General features: G+C 39.0%; 1 long non-coding RNA gene across 2 annotated transcripts in view; it reads right to left on the reverse strand.

The window, feature by feature from the left end:
* Positions 1-16,186, reverse strand: part of LOC139795183 (uncharacterized) — a 146,562-nt gene that overhangs the window by 71,645 nt on the left and 58,731 nt on the right. The window lies entirely within an intron of this gene.

Consider the following 16,186-nt stretch of genomic DNA (forward strand, 5'->3'; position numbering starts at 1 on the left):
GAATTTTACTTTAAATCAATAAGCAGGCACACCAGACATAAAACAACAGGCGTCTTCAGACATATGTCCTTGATCAGATTTTACTTGCACATGGAAATCATTTTTAGCTACAGAAGAAAGCCTTTTGTTGCCTCCAGAAAGACCAATACTATGTCTAGGCAGCCAGCAGTGAAGCAGATCCCTGGAAGTAGCAGTGGTCACTTTGCTGCAGTGGAAGAGAACCATAGGAGGATTTCCCAGAGGGAGAGGCAATGTGTCAAGCCACCTTTTTCCCTATGAACAACAGTTATTGCAGGTCAGCCTCCTCAACATGGAGACATGTGGCACCAACATTAACATTAAATGCAGCCCAGAGAACCCATCATACAGATCTCTTTGTTCATTTCAGCTTGCTTCAGATAAGATTGTCCAAAGACAGAAGTATAAAAGGATAAATAACAAAAAGACTCTTCATTTCATGAGTTACTATAGGATTCTTCCTTTGATATAAAAGCCTCTGATTGTCTTGGGCTCCTGCTTCTTTAATGAGGACCATTTCAGATGATATGATGAGAGAAGGCCAAATGTCTACAAATCAGTAGGATCCTTGAAACTGAAGCAAGGCCAGTTCCTTCAAGTACAGTGTGGCTATAATATAACACATCTCCTCAGTACCCTTCAGATTCCAACTGTGTGCAGAACATGATACTATTATCTGTAGGAAGAAAAACAAAGACAGAAAGAGTGGATAGTCGTCTGGAACAAATAATTACTGTTAAAGGTGATGCATAACAGAGCTAAGAAACCATGAACATTAGGTATGTTGTGTATGCCCATGCTGGGAAACTCATATTCTTCTGAATTCTTTAAGTCTTGTATCCCTGTGTCCACATTACTGAAGATCTGACACAAGTAGAACGATACCAGATTCAAAGATACAACATTTCAAGTGCTTTGGCTCACAGTTAAAACCTTGCATTACTTCTAATTATTTAATATTGCAAAGATTTTTAATGATGAAGATAAAATTGTGCTCTTGAATAGCATGTATCTGCAGATTTGTGTGCACTCTAGCCAAAAGAAATAGAATTGAGCACCAAAGAAGTGAAAAACATAGATGGACTCCTCAGAAGAGGTGAGGTTAGATCTAACTCTCTATCTTGTCCTTGTATCACTCTGTCAGTAGAACTCAAAATTATAGAAATGAGACAACCAGCTTGGTTGTAGACTAGACCCTTATGCACAGGACTGTCATAGGCTCGCCAGTATTCTTGGGTGACCTAAGAGAGATTCTACAGGTGTTGCCTCAAGTAAAAACTAATGACTAAGAAGAAAAAAATAATGCTATGCAGGTAATGGACATGAATGGAAATTCTTCAGACCAATTAATACAGCAGTATATTCCTACCGATAGATGAAATATCCATGGATTTAAAGCATTTTTCTGTGACGCTTATTGAATGATATATGTATGGCAGACTAAAACCTGAAAGGGAAAGGTCAGGTTTTCTTACAGGAACATTCACTGCAATTTTTTCTTCATAATGCTTACATTTCTGTTCCCATAGTGGAAGGTACTTTCTTAGTGTTATGGAGCACAGTAAATATCTGAGACACAATTGAAATGATTCATTCAGACAGATGTAGACCTCAGAAGAAAATCCTGCTGCATGAAGGAAGGTTAGAAAGGGAATGATTTTGCAGGTGCTAGTTTCTTTTTTTTATATGCTCTTTTTCCATATTACTGGTAGGCTCCTATGCATATTTATATCCAAACTGTCCTCTGGATGCTCAGTCATTCACAGAGATGTTTGTGTGTTGTGGCTCTTTCAAAGACCACTGATTTCTGCAGGAGAATTAACCCGCTGCCTACTAGCCTACTGCTAAGCATCACTATGGAAGAAAAAACTTCACCACTGCAAACAGATATTTTAAATACTTCAGATCCACTCTAATGCTCTGAATGTGCTTCCTGTAGTAAGAAAGTGGAGTAGAAAGCAGAAAAAAAAAATTTAAAAATTGTGAAGCAGAGACCGGCCTAAATGACTTTTTAAGGTCACTTTAAACATGAATTTTCCTGTGATCTTATGACAGGTGGCATGACAGGACAGTATGTGAGGAAGATACTGCTCCTTCTGCATAAACTTGAGGATTTACCATCTATTATTACTAGTTTGTTGTTACAGTTCTGTCATTTGATGTGAGGTGCTGCACAAACTGACACCATGATGTGAATTGCCTTCCTCTAATATACTTCTCCACATAAGGGTGAGCACACTGAAACAGGTTGTCCAGAGAAGCTACAGAGGTCCCATCACTGGAAATGTTCAAGGCCAGGCTGGCAGGGGCTTGGAGCAACCTGGTCAAGTGGAAGGTATCCCAGCCTATGCAGGGCGGTTGGAACTAGTTAACTTTTAAGGTCCCTTCCAACCCAAACCATTCTGTGATCCTATGATAAAATACTAATATCTTTTTATAGATTTATATATTTTATAAATAATAAATCATATTATTCATAATATAGACCCATACAACAAAATCCAGTGAAGGCAGTATGAGCTAAAGTAAAACCCAAGAATCTCTCAAACTCCTCAGCAATGTCTGTGCACTGTGCTACATCCTTTAAGCAGAAGCCCACACATGAAAGTAGAGCATGAAGTAGCCTTTCCTAGGGCTTTATGCAACAAGGGCTGAACTGCCAGAAACAGCACAGCTCTCAGATATGTTCAACAGTTGTGCAACACTGATTTGGAGCAATATCAGAACGGGACCCCCCTCAATGACAAAAATAGGTCTGACAAAGTTGTGGAAGGAGCCAACACTTCACAACAGATAGAGCATGTGGCGAAAGGGAATGCTGCTTGGATCATAACATAAGATTATATTACACTCATAGAGTATAGCTATTTGCAGGAAGAAAGATGTTACCCCTCCAACACAGGCACACTCACACATTGTAATGAATCACAGATTAGCAGTTACATTATGCCTGCAGACTCAAGGGCTGTTGTAGAGTAGAAGGCTGTGGGAGTGGTTTTCCTACCGCTAACTGCACCAAAGAGTTGCCTCATTTCACATGAGAGAAGGAATTCCAACATTAAACTGACAGAAGTTCTTAAAAAGCCACTTTTCCCACCTATGCTGTGCTTCCCATCATCAACATAGTCCTCAGATATTAAGTATTTAATGTTACTTCAGTAAGCAGCCTCACTACCTGGTGTCAGTGGCTGGGCACTCGAAATCCACAGAGTGATTCAAAGCATGCAGAATTCAGTGGAAATACATGCCTTGACTCACGTGGTCTGAGAGTCAGGCTCTCAGAGGCCACACATCACTGGTCATTTTTAAATTATTACAATGAAAGCAAAGACTGCCCTTTCAATGCCCTAGCACAACAGCTGCAATGTCATTGGGGTTGTGTTCTGAGATACTCCTAGGGTGCAGCCCAAATAAATGTCTTCACGATACTTTGAAAATATGCAATGCACTTCTTTTATATGCAATGACAATTCTGTCTGGGCACATAGTCTATTTGTCCAGCCAGAACAGAATTAGAATTAATGAACCAAATTCAACTCCAATTCACACAACATGCAGCTACAGTGAACTTGGTGAAGCTACACCATGTGTAAATAAGGGGAAGTTTTGACTAAGATACTTTGGTTATGACTATGAGCTTACAATCAGACAGTACCTTTCGGCTTCAGTGGATTTCCAGGTTCTCTGGGAATGGATGCACTACACAGTGCTCTGCTTTATTTACATGTATCTATGGTTTAACCTTTCTTAACAAACAGCTTCAGAAAGCTCATATAGCCATAACAGTTGTTATCAAAGCCACAGAAAGAGCTGGGGAGGCAAACCACAATTACTTGCACAGGAATGTGGACAGCATGAAAGCAATTCACCTCTGGTCCTGTAAAAAAATGAATTTGGAGCCTTTAATGGTGATACCTGATGATGGCCTCGTTTCATCATATAGACATCATATAGACAAGACAACTTCTCTGGCATAGAGTTCCAAAGATGGCACCTCATCACTCATAGTTGACACCAAATGAAGGTGTATCACTGATTCAAAGAATAATCATCTTTTAGTTGCAGTAATTGCAGTAATTGTTATGTATCATAATTATGTTACTAATTATGTTATGTATGGCAATTGTTATATGTAGTGATTGATATGCTATAAAATATATATTTGATGCTAAAACAAGTAAGAAAATATAGACTAGGTTCTTGTGTCAAATAAAGCATAAACAAAATTAGTTCTTTGTGTTGCACAGTGTAGTCCACGGAAGGGAAGAGCTGAGGTTCTGCAAATTACTATTATGGACATCTCAAAGGAAGCAAGTGATGATCTAGGTGCAACATGAATGAAAATCCTGAGGACTGACAAAATAGTAGTAACTGACTGTATCAGTGGGAGGTGAATTAGAAACAGACCAATAAATAAACCAAATAAACCAATATTAATTCCAGCAATTCTCTAATATTTTTCCTGTCCTTATATTAGACCAGTGCAAAGACAGCAGTATCCCAGACAACATCTGATGTATCCTGAGATTATAATTGCTGTCCTTGGTAGATATTTGGTTTTTGTGGGTTCTTCAGAGAGGGTAAGGTGTTACGCAGGAAAACATAAGCCTGTCCAAAGCTCTTCCAGTCGCAAGGACAATCTACCACTAATTTATAAACCCATGAAAGGAAAAAAAGGAACTTTTTTACTCCAAAACTCTTGGCTTTTTGTAGACAATGTCCTGTTATATAAAGCAAGAGGATGTAATGAATGATATACGCTTGTCAGCACTCTGCACACTCAGAGGTAGGCATTCCCCCATACTAACAGGGTCATTAAAATCTGAAGGCCAGAGAAACTGGCTCTTCCCAGTTCTGGCCTTTCTCTTGGTTTTATCCAGAAAAGGCAATCATCCGTTTTCTTCTAAGTGGCAGCTCAGGTACTTAAAATAAGATTTTGGAAACAGTGCAAGATAGAAAGAAAGGAGGCTTTGCTTTCGAAGTCCTGAGAAACTTTAGGAGGCCTCAGCTGCTTGTTAGACAACAACACAGCCACCACTATGCAGGTGAATGAGGGAGATACACCTTAGAGATAAACAACAAATGAAGTGTGACAGTCCAGCTTATAGGATGAAGAAGAAGCCCTTGGGAACTGGCAGCACAGTCCTTGATAGTAAAGCTACATCAGTGGAAATGCATGGAAACCAGCATATGGTTGTGCCATCTGACTTGTTATACTTTAAAGGAAAGAGGTCTGGTTGTAGCACAGGGTTACAATGCTACACCAGCCCTTGCATACATGCTTCTCTTGCAATGAAAACTTCTCTCTCTTACATACACCTATCAGGCTGTGTCTGTCTGATTGACTACAGCAAGTGACTTGGGGAAAGCAACATACAGCCCTGAGGAGGAAGGGCAATAACATATTAATGTAAGAATGTAGTTGATTACAATATAAGCCACTGAAAGTGAGCTGACTATAGCACAAGACTGGAAGAATGTGGCTGTCTGCAGGGTCCCGCCAGGAGAATGCATCTATCTATACCTACAGCGTGAGGCTGGCTGCGGGCAGCTGTCACACAGCCCGACTGCTCTGCTGGGGCTGTCACCTAGAAAACCATCCTACCCACAGTTACTGGGGGTTTAAATACACCTCTCATCTGCCGTGTTTGTCTCCCGCAAGGGTGGAGGAGGAAGGGGTCTCACTGCCTTGGACTAGAAGTTTCTGAATCTTCACTTAGAAAGTTTTGTCCTTCAACTAGTAAATGTCACTCGACTCCTGTATTCAAGGGAATGATTCCATTATTAAGAATCTTGTTTATTTTTAATAACCCTTCTGCTGCATATATAGGAACGCCCTGGATATTATAATCTAAAAAAATCCCTAAGGATAATTTGTTTTGGAATAAATATATTGTCTGGGATATTTTGAAGAGCTGACAGCAACCAAATGAGGTTCATTTTCTATATCTAGGGTGTCATAAGAGTACCCTGAATTATGTGTTTTGTTTTCTTCTTCTAATGTGCATAAGCAACATTTAAATAATAAAGCATTACAAAAAATAGATCTAAATAAATTCTTAATAAAAGACAACCAATCCTGCAATCAGACCCGTCAAGCCCATCCCTCCTGAAAGCCAAAGAGTCCACCTGCTCTGAGCTGACTGCTATATTTATATATGTATCAGACTGGGATCTGCCAGTTCTCTCTGCCCTTAGTTAGTTAATGAAGCTCAGTCCTGCATGGTCTCAGGGAGGATGCTTAGGATAACTCTGCATGGGCTGTGGCCATCCCTCCAGCTGGTGCAGCATGCTGCCCTGTGCCCTGCTCCCCTCGGGACTGATGGGCCCTCCCATGCACTTGTCTTCTCCTTGTCAGTGGAGCAGCCCACTGCCTTTCAGCTCTCACCTTCCCTTTCCAGATCTCCTGTCCCAAAGGCTTCACATGCAAGTGTTAGCCTACCTGTCTTTTTTTCAGTACCAGTACATGGGATTCCATTTAAACATACCAGGTTGGGAGCTTTGGATATTGCTCTCTGTTTACATGGAGCAAGGAGACTGAGCTTTTTCCTCTTCAGTTGTATGAGCTATTAGTATGTGAATGCTTTGTCCCTTTCTTCCCCTAAAAAAGAAAAGCTGAAAATGTTATTTGCTTTGGATTCTGAGTACAAACTATACCACATGGCAGACACATGTGAATCCATATGCTAGCATGTCTGTAAAGCCGAGAGATTAAAGCCTGAAGCTTCTATTAAATGCTCTCCTTTTTTCTTGCATGCAACATTTTTAGATTGAGCTCTAAATGTTCACCGACTCGTGAATATTTTTGAACCAGCTCTGTTAACTGTAATAAATCATGCTGCTTGTGTGTTGGTTTAGTGACAGTTACCTGAAAACTTCTAACATGAAATGGTTTATGGCCATCTGAGGGGAAAAAAATCTGTGATCTTTGCCTGACTGCTTTAACAGTATGACAAGAGGAAACATACTGTATTCAAGCCCCACAGCATGCCAACTTTCTTTCTTTCTTCTAGAAACGGACAGAACTGAAAGAAAAATGACTGCTGGCATATTGTGAAAGTGCTTCCAAGTTTGTACAGGCTTCAGTGATAGATACAAACACAGACAAAACCCTTCATAGGAAACGAAAAGTTTTGCAGAGAAGCTGAAAAATATCCTATGAAAGAAACAGAACTATCATGGTTAGTCTTTCCAACAAAAAGAAACAGACGCTCTCTAGGCTTATGTTCCAGAGTCAGATTTATTGTAGTTGCTAAACTAAATATAGATATTATAGAATGTTATTCACACTGTAAAAAGCACATATCATATTTAAAGCAATGCAAAGAAACATTTTCTTCTTTTAAAGACCTCAAATACAAGGATTTGAAAGTTAGCTACCTTGAATTACCTCACATTACCACTGTGCATGAGCATATAAATAGGCAGTTTGTTGACAAGTTACCCTGATTGAACTGCTCTGCGATAGCAGCTTGTCTGTATCCCTCCACACAGCCATAAATACTGGGCAGTCTGATTTAGCAGATCCCTAATGGCCATAAAACTCAACCTTTGAATAAGATGTCTCTCTGTGATAGGGTAAAAAAGTTTTCTTCCATTTAGGTGAAGAATGATACAAAAAATACTCATGGACATAGGTCTGTCCCTATGATGCTGACTAAGCAGCAGCAACTTGTACTGGAGTTGTCATCAGATATCTCAGATCATGCAGTAGACCAGCCCTGATGAAAACAGAGGCAGAGGGCTTTTAGTTCTTGCCCTGCCAGTCTTTTAACTTTAAATCAGTTCTAAAAACTGACAACTTCTACATAGCATAGGGGTTCTTGAAGTTCTGGAGAAATATGGAATTTCATTCTTCTGGAACAAAAATGTTAAGAGGTAATGGAAAAAAGTTTTCTCCCACTGCTGGGTGGACATTATTATAATACAGGATTCTGTAACTATGCTAATAAACTGTGTTTCTTTTCTTGATTGGGAGTAAATCACATCATAGTTGTACTGTCATCATTAATACAACACCACCACTCCTTGAATATTTCATCTCTGAGTGCAACCTGTTAGTGATTTCTTGCAAGGTGGAAACAAATTCTGTTGTCGATTTTAATGATCAAAATAGATGAATCTAGACTTTTTTTTTTTCCCTCAAAGGAATCCAAGGGAATAAAACACCAAGATCATACTGATTTTTAGTAATATCTGGACATTAATTCCCTATCGATGCAATTGAAAATATTAGGCTGAAGATCTCAGCCGAGAGTGACATTTTGCTCAGTAAATCCAGAGAACACCACCAACGTCAGCGGGAAGGATGAAGGATAATTACAGAACCAGCTGTCAAATTCACCTCTGTTGCAAGTAATCATGATTTGCACTGGAATTAGGATGTGTGGGAGACAAAAACACTCTGAAAATTAAGTCACTTTCATTAAATGGTAAAACATGGACATAAGCACTTCATCTGTGTTTGAAAATCTTAGCCTCAGTGACTAGGGAAGGTATCAGAGTAAATCTGTGTAGGGATGTGAATGACATCACGACTGTCTTGTTCCCCAAGAAGCAGACCCTGCCTCCTCGTTTATTAAAAATATCATAGAGGACCTTGTTCTCTACCCAGATTAGCACTTTTTTAACTTTCATAATTAGAAAACACTAACAACTCTCCATAACTGCCATAATTTTACTGACAGACAGTTATGTATGTAGCATAAAGTTACATGATTTTGCAGGAAAAATTCTGGGTTTTGTTAAACTATTGTTACATTATTATACCATTGTTCTTAATTAAACTATATAATTTCTATTCTTTTATATATGTACCTGATAAACAGCCCCTTCATTAGAAAGTGGTTATTTACAGTGGAAGGGCAAAGCAATGCAGTGATCTGCCATTACCCAAAGTTTTCAAGGAACCCCTGCAGAGCTAAAAGAAGTCACAGGTCTCTGCAGCTGCAACACATCATTCTTGACCCCTTGTCCTCTGTAATTCCCAGTGCTTTCCACAGAGGCACCCTCCCAAAGCACTGCTGCTCAGCACGCCAAGCAAGTTCTCAAGCCAGCCCTACAACAGCCGCTGCACACACTTGCTGTTCTAATTTGGAGGAAACTCCATCCTGGAGTGTTCATTATAGGAAATAAGGAGACAAGATTCTTAAGGCAAAAAATAGAGCTTCATTAAGTCAGCTACCATTCTTAGCATCAAATGCCTGTGGGGACATTTTCAAATTACAGCACTAAACATCAGAATCAAAACAGAAATGGCAGGTGGAATCAAATAGGTCTCCAAGAGAGGAAAAAAAAATTAGTTTTAATATTTTGCTAATTTTTCATCTCAGTAGCCAGCACTCAACATTTCTCTCAGACCATTCTGCATATTTATCAGAAAATTTATTTATTCAGTGTATTGCTTGCAGGGGCCTGGGGCCAGTTCTGAAGCAGACATGTTGGACTTAGAAAGAAACCACTCTCTTACAGACAGTGACTCAGAAAACTTCAGTCCAGAGCATCTTATTTTTCTCACATTTGTGTTTGGTATCTACCTTTAAGAGGAGATTATTTGGGAAAAGTAGGTAAAGATTAATAAATTAAGGAATTAAGTAAACACACCTGGACTTTCTCCGCAGCAAACACTGGTGATCAGTGACCTGGATCTAAACTTGATCCTTCAGTGAAGCGTAAATTCAGCAGTGATTTGGATCTCAATCCAGATTTGAAAGTTAGATCTTTAATAAGCCGAACTAAGTCCATGATCAGCAGACATTTGGAACTCAAGCAAAAATATGACCGGGAACAATGCTGTCTCTTTTCTAAATGAGCTTCCGCTTTCCAATTTTCTCAGCTTGCCAACCCCAACCTGCCTAAAAGCAGTCACCATAAAGAGCAGCACATGTACCTGTTACTGACAGCCTCTGCTTTGCATTCTGGCTGTTCCCTCTTAACAGTCCAGAGTTAACACTGATTTTGAAAAGAAAAGGGGAAAGGGGATGGGAAGTGAAGGTAAATTGCTTTTCCCTGGATCACCTAGTTACATTACCTCCCCACAACAACTGAACTAATTTCTCTTACCATACTATATATTCTCATTTCACCTTTGCTTGCTATTTTCTAACCACATTTCCTCTCAGTTTCCCAGAAGTATCACTCTACCACTTAATGTTCTTTTTCTTTCAAGGAGGCACAAAGTACCTCCAGAGTGAGTTTTAAGGACCTGAAATGCAAAGTTCAATAGCATTATTCCTTATTCTCATGTTTCCATACAGCTAATGGGTCCTACCGGAAACTATCCCACTCTACTAATTCAGGAACTAATTCAGGTGAATTCAGGAAAAAGAGTCATGAAAGGAGGGAAAATACACCAGAAGTAACTTGGTTTATCATGATGCCTTATTGTAGGCTTAATATACTTAAATATAGATCTGTTCTTCTGCAATAGTCTTTTTTTCCTACACATAGTCACACGCTTCCTAGCTACAGAGACTACCAGCATTTACTAGGTGCTCCAGAAATCTTTTCACCAGGTGGGAAACATCAAGAAGTATTATTCTTTAGCCAGTCTCCAAAATTGTCCTCAGCCTCCTGCAATACCAAGCATGCTATGATAGAAAAGTTCCTTCAGTTTACCAAAACTGAATTCTTCAGATTACCAAAAGCAATCATAGTTAAACCAATGCATGTGACATAGAAAGACATGTAGACCTTGCAGAATATCAACATTACTGCTCTGCTTTCAGGTAGATATTTGAGGCTGAGATTGAATGCAAGCAGCACATCAACATAGAGATGTCTGTATTCCACTGCACATTTTCGTTTTATACAGAGAAAAACTATATGTGGTTTATCTGTAGTTTTCAGATTGTTTTTTTCAGACTAAATGCTGTTGTCCAGATTATGTGAAAATTAAAAAAAAAAAAAAAAAAAGGAAACAATCCATTCTCTTTCTATATTCTGACTCATTATAATTGAATCAAATACAGTATAACTGTCATATGCTGGTTATTTTTGGCAGCTAAATGCCTTTTTTCTTTCTAGATTCCTCTAGCACCATACTGACTTCAGCATTATAGTGATTTGTCAAGGGCCACCCAGCAAATTGATCACATGAGCAATCTTGAAATCACAGAAAAGTTTAACAAAGAACAGATTAGTAGATATATAACTCTCAGGTTAAGATGGAAGTTACATTCAGGGAAAACAAACAAACAAACAAACAACACCAAAAAAACCCAATGACAAAATAATTGTTCAGAGCAGTTTTCTTTCTACCAATAGAGTGTGCAGTAGTGCAACATGATGTTCTGATGTGACAAGCCAAGTACAAATGTCTCCTATAATATTCATCCATATCTACAGCAACTGCACCTATGACCACCCCAAAATGGCAGTTGAAATTCTGAAACTCAAGCATTCAATACCACTGGAGTGCTTCACAAAACATCCCCCCTCCCCATCTGGATGAAGTCTTTCATGAAGTACAAAGAACAGGTGTGCATGTGAGCTAAGTTGTCTCTATTGTTTTATAACAAGCCCTCTCATTTTTTTGTACTTCAGCCCCGTGTCCATTAAAAGCAATTTAGCAGGATCATCAGAGCTTGAAAGGGCAGATCAAACAGCACTGAGAATCCCAGCTGTGCAGGCCCCAGTTCAGAATGAACATTAACCTCAGCATTCAGAAATAATTTATTCTACTCAGGACAGGAAGATGCTCTATTTCTGTCTTGCATGTTGTTCCCATTGTTTTTTTTCCTTCTGAAACAAAGTCATTCATGTATATATTTATATAGGTGATAAACTCTATACATATATACATATATATGTGAAGCAGAGAATTATATATCCCTAACAAATTAATTTTGTATTATTATTAATAAATTATTGTTGTTGGATTGTTGTTATTGTTATTATTATTGTTGTTGTTTATTATTATTATTATTATTATTTTACAGTTGAGCTGAAGGAAAAGAAACCTTGGTAAACTCAACGACTCTACACTGTCTTATTCCCATCTTTGTGGTACTGCAGCTGAAACCTGATGGCTGAGGCTAAAAATTGTGCTGAAGGCACTTATTTTAGGCAGAAGATGGTAGTTACTGATTGTACTTAAAGGTAAACACTGAAACAGTGTTCTGTTAGGGTTTTTTCTTTCCTTTTTGCTCCATAGTTGACTACAAGCCCCCAAGCAGGGCTTTTCTGAGCACCTGAAGATGAGAGATGTGCACAGAATTATTTGCCTCCCAGTCAGTTAAGTTGCACCTCAGCTGACATAACTGTACGTGTGATATGTCTCCCCATTTCACACCATATTTTCTTTCTGATACTTTTTTCATTGTATGATATGTATAGTGGTACAAACCTCAAAAGCTTTTCAAGAACTGAAACCTGCAACTGTCCTTAAGGTAAGAGAAGGCAGTGGTAGGGGGTTAGTGTCCACACTGCTCATAGTTAAATTTTTAAATTATGTACCAGAGAGGCAATTGCTATTTCAGTTATATGGGACACGGCCAGTATGTGACCAGTAGAATATCTATTGTTACACCCAGCACTGGAGGCATCCAGGGAAAAGTCAGCTCCAAAAGACAAGTAATAGAAGGACTGCAATTAATGGCCAAAGTAGAGAATTGAACTGCTGGGTTTTTTCCTCTCCCTTTTTCTCTCTATTTGTTCTTTGCTTCTGTACCAGATTGTGCTACATAAAACATTTTGCTTGTTTTGATTTTTCATAAGCACTGAAGTTTATTTTGGATCAGTGAGGTGAGAAACCTTTGAAAGGCTCATGAGACTGCTTAAGACCAAGAGTCCAGCGTTTGCACCTGTCAGGACTGTGGCTTCCTTCAACAGATTGGTAACTTGGAAATTCAGCAGACACATTTCTGCATTTATTTCCTTCTCTGCCTTAACAAGAAAAAGAAGCATTATTGTGTAGGTAACATGTAATCAAAGGTTTCAGTTGTCAGACTAAGTGAATTGTGATTTTTTTTTTCAGAAGTGAAAAAAAACTGCGGCAAACTCAGTCTTCATTGCACAATCCCCCGGGTACACAGACAGTAGTTAGCTCGTTTTGGAGAATATTATAAGGACTTTGACAAATTAAAAAATTTTAAAAATGGGGTTATACTGATTTAAGGAAAACAGTGGTTATCTGTGTGTTTGTTTAAATCATTGCAATCACATTAAGGGCTTAATTACTTTTTAGTTAAAGATTCAGGTTCTACAGAGGAAGAGAATGATAAAGAGAGAATACTAATTAATGCAAAATATTTAGAGTCAGGGAGCACAAAAAATTCTTTCCTTTGTACACATTTTATATAATGAGAGGTACATCTAATAAAACCAGATTTCTTCTTCTGAAGTATTGCAATATTGCTTCTTTTTCCATTCTTCCTTCTACATATAACCATCCACAAAACACAAAGAGAACATATCCTGAGATATGAATATTTGCAGGTATAGATCACAACTACAGAAAACAGACTTCAGCACTGAACTTGATGCTGCTTTGTGAAAAGGCCATTTGCTTTTCCATTTTATGAGAAATGCTCAAAAGCTGCTCCAGTTAGTGCTTACCTGTCAGACACTGTGTACCAAAACCTCAACCAAAAGTCGATGCGGATGATTGGGACTGAGACACTTTGCTGCCTTTCCCATTGCCTTCTCCCTTTGGCCATGCACCCTTTTGATGTTACCCCGGCAACACTAAGGAAGAGAAATGTAGGTGCCCCACAGCAGCTCATCATCTCAGAATTACATATATGCTGAGCCAGATCCTCCAGCTTTCCTGTTAGTTTATGCTGACAGTGCAGAGAAAAGCAGCTGCACAGTAATGGAGACTCCTGCCCTACATTTCTATTTCTATCTAGCCCAAAGGAATCATAAGAGGATGACCACATCAATCATAAACAATCCAAATGTATTTTGATGCATACTATGAAGTTGGATGAATGTTGCCTGAAAGAAGGTTGCCTATCTGTTAAAATAGAAACCATGAGTGAAATTACTTTTTGCTTTTTTAATATTCAGTAGTTGGATTGTGCTGCTAAAATGTTCAAAGGAAGCACAGGTACATTAAAACATTTACAAGCATATTTGTGCATATGTTGATGGAGGTAACATTCCCACATCTTGACATTTCTTTGTCCAAATTTCATTTACCCGACTCCGGACAGACACACCAGAATGTTCCCTACTTGATCACTCTAATACAACATATAACATCTGAGATCAAAAAACCTAAAGAGATTGTACAGATTGTTAAAAAAAGGAGAGTAGTAACAGAATTACTAAGTATCCCATACCATACACAAGAAATTCAGAGGAAGGAAACAGGAAGTGAAACAGGAAGGTATAATCCCTGGAGCTCGTTAGTATTTCCCCAGTTTATCACAGTGGTATAGAGGACACAAGGACCCTGGCAAATTATCTTTACTCTTTCTATTTACACTGGATACCTAAATCAGTAACACAGCTGCCCTCAAGGAGCCTTTCACTTAAAATGGGCAAATGAGGTGAAGAGCAGGATGGAGCCAATGTAGATGCAGCCTGTAGATGTTCACAATAAATCATATCTCAGTTGCATGTCCCCAACACTGTGGAGATGCTCTCCCAAGCTCTGTTTGGCATAGTAAACAGTCCCAGGCTGGGATATGGGCCAGGAGGCAGGAAAGAGCCAGCACCTGCCACCACGTGCCACAGGGAATTGGCAATAGTGGGCAATCAGTGCTAGGAAACTCCAGATTTCCCAGGTATCAGCACAATGTCCTTTCTATTAAAGCATATTTCTTCCAAATATTCTTTCAAGTTAATGCCACACTAAAAACCTACCACACAGCTTGTCATCTATTAACAGGTCACTAGTTCTAGAACCATCTTTTCATCCCATCCATCATTCCATCCAGAAAAAAACAATTTATTTTTTTGAAATTTATATTCCCCTCTACCTCCTGTCTTTGAATACATCACCTCTAACAACTGTGGGAGGAAAGCTCAGTGTGAAGGCTACAGAACTCAGCAATAGTCTCGCATGAAGTGTGAGCCATGCGTTTATCAGTGCTGGCCTGTGTTTCATCACTGATTTATGCAGAGGTGCATGCAAACTATGCTCACTATGAAGGAATTTGTCCAAGTGTAATTGGAATCAGCAAGAAGCCTTGGAGGATAGCACATGGGCAAGTCTTCTGAGGTGTTTTTCTACAGAACAAAAATTAATATGACAAATTGCATCTAAGTAAAATATGAACCATGTAGCATTTTACTTCTTAAATCGCACATTTCATGCTGCCTACCAGCTTTTAAAGGTCAAACATGTAAACTTAAGAAGTATTTGTGAGTGTATACTAGTTGCAGAGCTCTTTTTTTGTCAGTTCTATGAAGCAATAACCCATGAAATACAGTTGATATCTCATGGGCCCAGTTCTCCATGCCTGCAAACATTTAAAATTGCACTTGTGGTACATAAAAGATTTATAATGATCTCACCCAGAAATATAAATTTTATCCCACATAGGAGAAAAAGATCTAGAAGCAGAAGCAGTGAACGGCTGAATATAAGCACAATGTCATAAATTCATAACACTTACAGCTCCTTAACAACCAGTCATAAATGTGACTTATTTCAATTTAATTTATGAGACTTTGTGATAGAACCAGGATTACCTCCTCAAAACTGAGTTTTAAAACACAGTGTGTACAATTACAGCCTTGCTAGGTTGTCAGCTGGGGCAAATGGGGTTGGGGTGGCCATCTGGAAGGTCCCTGAGAGGCATTCATGTACCAGGTTAGACAACTGGACCTGAATGGGCTGTAGTGGAGATCCTAATACAGCTCCAATCCAAGCAGCACATCCCTTCACAGCACAAGCTACCACTGAGGGACATGTTAACAGGGGCTATGCAGCTTGCTGTCAACCCAAATGTGTATGAGTACAATCCTGTGTATGAGTACAGCTGGGCAATAGATGGCCAAGACATATACCATGGTACTGCTGTGGCTGTTTCTCATGCAGGTAAGCATCAGAGTCACCTCATCTTTGTCATTCTATCATCTCCCCCTTACATTCACACAACTCAGTATTTGTAATATTTGATGCATATACAGTTTTGGAATTTTTATTGGCAATTATTTGAAAGGAAAGGATAGTTGGGAAGGAACAGGAAGGCAGGAAACAGCACCATCCAAGGGA

Source organism: Heliangelus exortis, chromosome 3 (genome assembly GCF_036169615.1).
Source record: "Heliangelus exortis chromosome 3, bHelExo1.hap1, whole genome shotgun sequence".
Lineage (NCBI taxonomy): Eukaryota > Metazoa > Chordata > Aves > Apodiformes > Trochilidae > Heliangelus > Heliangelus exortis.